Source organism: Myotis lucifugus, unplaced genomic scaffold, assembly GCF_000147115.1.
Source record: "Myotis lucifugus unplaced genomic scaffold, Myoluc2.0 scaffold_8, whole genome shotgun sequence".
NCBI lineage: Eukaryota > Metazoa > Chordata > Mammalia > Chiroptera > Vespertilionidae > Myotis > Myotis lucifugus.
In genome coordinates this window covers 2,254,070-2,258,061 of record NW_005871056.1, presented here as the reverse complement: position 1 = coordinate 2,258,061, position 3,992 = coordinate 2,254,070, and positions in this window count along the sequence as shown.

Sequence of the window (3,992 nt, the reverse complement as noted above, 5' to 3'; positions counted from 1 at the left end):
CGCTGCTCTACACAGCAAAGGAAATAATCAACAGAGTGAAGCAACAACCTCTGGAATGGGAAAAGTATTTGCAAGCCATATATCGCATAAGGGGTTAATATCCAAAATATATAAGCAACTCAAATGATTCAACAGCCACACACACAACAACAACAACAACTGGATTTTAAAAATGGGCAAAGGACCTGAGTAGACATTTCTCTAAAGAAAACATACAAATGAAAAAAAAAACACATACAAATGGCCAATGGGTACAAGAAAATGTGCTCAACATCACTAATCATCAAGGAAATGCAAATCAAAACCACAATGAGATATCACCTCTAGCCTGTTATAATGTCTGTCATCAAAAAGACAAGAGATAGCAAGTGTTGGTGAGGATGTGGAGAAAAGGGAACTGTGGGGCATTGTTGGTATGAATGTAAATTGGTGCAGCCACTATGGAAACTGTGTGGCAGTTCCTCAGAAAGTTAACAAATTCACATGCAGATTGGCTGGGGATCAGCTAGCCTAGGATGATGCTACTAAGGCATGTGTAGTCAACTGCTGGGTCAGCGAATCAGTTCTGCTGATCTTGTCTGAGCTCCCTCATGAGTCTGGGGTGAATTGGTGGACTCAGTTTTGCCTCATGTTGTCTCTCTTCCCCCAGCGGACCAAACTAGGCTCACAAGACAGTAGCAGGGGTACTAGAGAGCGAACACAGTGTACCAGGTCTCTTCAAATAAGTCTGGGCTTGGGAAAGGCTCATTCTTGTTTCTACTGCATCGTACTGGCCAAATCAAGTCACTAGACCAGCCCAGAGTCCAGGAAGGAAAAATAATCTCCACCTCTTGATGGGAGAATCATCAAAGTCACGTGGCCACAGGGAGTGGTGGAGAATCGTGGTCAATCTTACAGGAGTCTTCAGTGAGGTGTGGTTCTGGGGGACATTGGATTTAATTTCTTGCACATGACTAAGAACCTTTAAGATGAGCAGATATGGCTCCCAGTCACCAGGTAGAGAGAGAGGGAGGGAGTCAGAGACTGATTTGAGAAGTGCAGTACCACCAAGAACAGCTGAAGAATTTACATGATGTGTCTCATGAGCTACAGGCGGGCCATCTAAGAGAGTGGGGTTCTCTGAGCTGTCCATGAGGGCAGCCAGGATGGGCCAGTGGGCTCCAGTAGAGCTCTGTGCTGAGACCTCTGAAGGGGTAGGCATGGGGGCAGGAGAGCAGCAGCCAGAGGAACATGATACCCCTTCTCTCTGGAATGGCTTCATGCTCCAAGGCAGAGGCCAGCGCACATGCCAATGGGAACCATTTTGTAAAGTGTCTGATTGGGCCACAGCTATGCCCGTTCATGTATGTACGGTTTCTGGCTCCTTTTGTGCCGACAGCAGAGTTGAGCAGTAGGAGCAGAGACCCCATGCCCTGCAAAGCCTAAAATATAACGCCTGTGCCCTTTTCAGGAAAAGACCGCTGGTCCTGTTTGAAAGGTTCGTTTCTCCCTCCTGTCACATCATTTGGGTCCACAGGCAGCCCTTCCTGTGTGAGGTGAAAGGAATCTCTTTCCATCTCCTGTGGGGATGTAGATTGCATTTCCCAGAAGCAAAGCCTGAAGGACCCCAGGAAGCCCTGTGGGGGAGGAGGAGGAGTGAGGCAGAGAAGAGGCACATCCAGGAGGTGTGGATGAGCTGTGGGCACTTGGGCTCCATCCCGCTGGGGGCCTGGGAGCCTAGAACAGGCCTGAGTCATCCACCACCTCCTACCCACCAGCGGTGGAGGGCCTGCCCCATGAAATGATCCTGTGGCCGGTGAGAGCCCTCAGGCCTGGGGTAAGGAGCTGAGAGCGGAGTGTACAGGGACAATGAGCGCCCAGGGCACACAGAGGGGCCAACAGAGCAAGCTACAGGGATCCACAATCGCCTAGGGCTGCAGCCTCTGCACTTGACCAGCCACAAAGCAGAAGCGACTGGCCCTCCCCATTTCAGTGATTGAAGCAACCTGTGACCTCGCACCTCCTCCAAGTGTTTGCTCTGACAAGCAGGTGAGCCTATTTCTCTGGCTTCTCAATGCCCTTATGACTTGTTTTATTTATTTTTAAAATATATTTTGATTTCAGAGAGGAAGGGAGAGGGAGAGATAGAAATATCAAGGATGATAGAGAATCATTGATCAGCTGCCTCCTTCCTGCACACCCCACACTGGGGATCGAGGTCACAACTTGGGCAAATGCCCTGACTGGGAATTGAACCGTGACCTCCTGGTTCATAGGTTGACAATCACTGAGCCATGCCAGCTGGGCTATTTTTTAACACTACAAACAGACTCATGGAGAGAAACATCAGCTAATGATTGCTATGTGCTCACTCGTATATTAACTCATTTAATGCTCAGGTTACTTAAGCTCCTTGTCCTTTGACTTCCTTTTCTGTGAAAATGGGGGTGAGAATAGCTATTCCCAACATCCGCTCTGCATTTCTTCCTTCCTGATCAGCCTTCTTCCTGCCCCCCGCCCCCCCACCACCATCACCAATTTGTAGCTGCACACATGCTGCCTGGGATACAAGTACTGTTACGGCCAAAGGTGATCCAGAGTGGGGGTGGGGGGGGGGAGGATTGAGAAAAGACAGACAAGAGAATGAAAGCTGGGTCTCGGTGGGACGCTGCCTCCCTGATGAGGAGACAACGACAGCGCCCACAAGCTGTGTCTTTATTTTATAGCAGATGCCACGAGGCAAAGTAGGGGCGTGATCACCTTGTTTACCGCATTCTCGTGAGTTTCAACCTCACTCAACTACATGGACCCGAACTCTATCACAAGGCACGTGGGGCTACGTGTTTGGACCATAGGTTCAAGCTTACAACCACAGCCGTTGGCTATAATTGTGCTGGGAGGGCCCTGCCCTCCAGCTGGGACTTGGACGTGGCAATGAGAGGACCTTGTCCTTTCATTAGTCCGAGGCTTGAACTTGGCCAAAACACCGTAACCGCACCCCACAAGGTACATTTCCCAGGCTTCCTGGAGGCATATGACTAAGTTCTGGGCAATGGGCTATACGCCGAAATGTCACGGGCAGCTTTTGGGGAGTGTCCCCAGGAAGCAAGTGTGCCCTTCAGTGATTCCTCCCTCCTGCTGCCTGAAATACGGCTGTGACAGCTGGTTCTTGGGCAGCCACCCTGTGGTAGGAGGGAGACACTGGCTATTGAGGATGGCAGAGCAAAGCGACACCGTCAAAACCTAGGCCAGCCTAGAGCTCCTCCCCTTTGGATGTCATGTACCTGGCAGAGAAATTAACCACGGTCTCATCTAAGCTTCTGATGCCTGATCAGGGGCATTTGTATCGCCTGGGAATCAGTTGGAAATGCAGGATCTCGGTCCCCACCGCAGACCTGCTAAATCAGAGCCCGCATTCCAGTAAGACCCCCAGGTAATGTGTGTGCAAAACAAAGTTTGAGAAGCACAGGTTGAGCTACTGTTCTTGGAGAGGAGCCCGTCACTCACAGCTGAACTCACTTCTAACTAGAGCGGCACTGACCGCACACCTGGGGGGAATAAACGCGGTCATCAGGCAAAGCCCCTCGCTCAGGGCGCTGCCCAGCGGGGGGAGCCAGTGACTGGGTTACACTGCCTTGAGGGGGGGGTGCGCTGTGGTAGAGCACAGATGGATGGCAACGTTGCCACCAGCCCCTATCTGCTCAAGGACAACCCGTAACTGTACAATCTTGGAGACAGAGCAGAGAGAGTGCAGTGTTTGTTGAGGAACAACTTGAGCTGTTTTGCATAAGCCAATTTTCTGAAACCAGGGGAAGGGAGAGGTCCTTGGCCTCAACCCTCCACCCCAAATGATGCAGCCTCGGGGCGGGGGAGAGGGGAAAGGAGGTGTTAGAATGCTTTGGCCAAACCCTTAGAATGAGGGGGGTGTGCAGCATGTGAGGGGCACAAAAGACCCCTCATACTGTGCCCTCCTGTGGGAACAGCAGGCCCTGGTCAACCGCACCCTGGCTGGG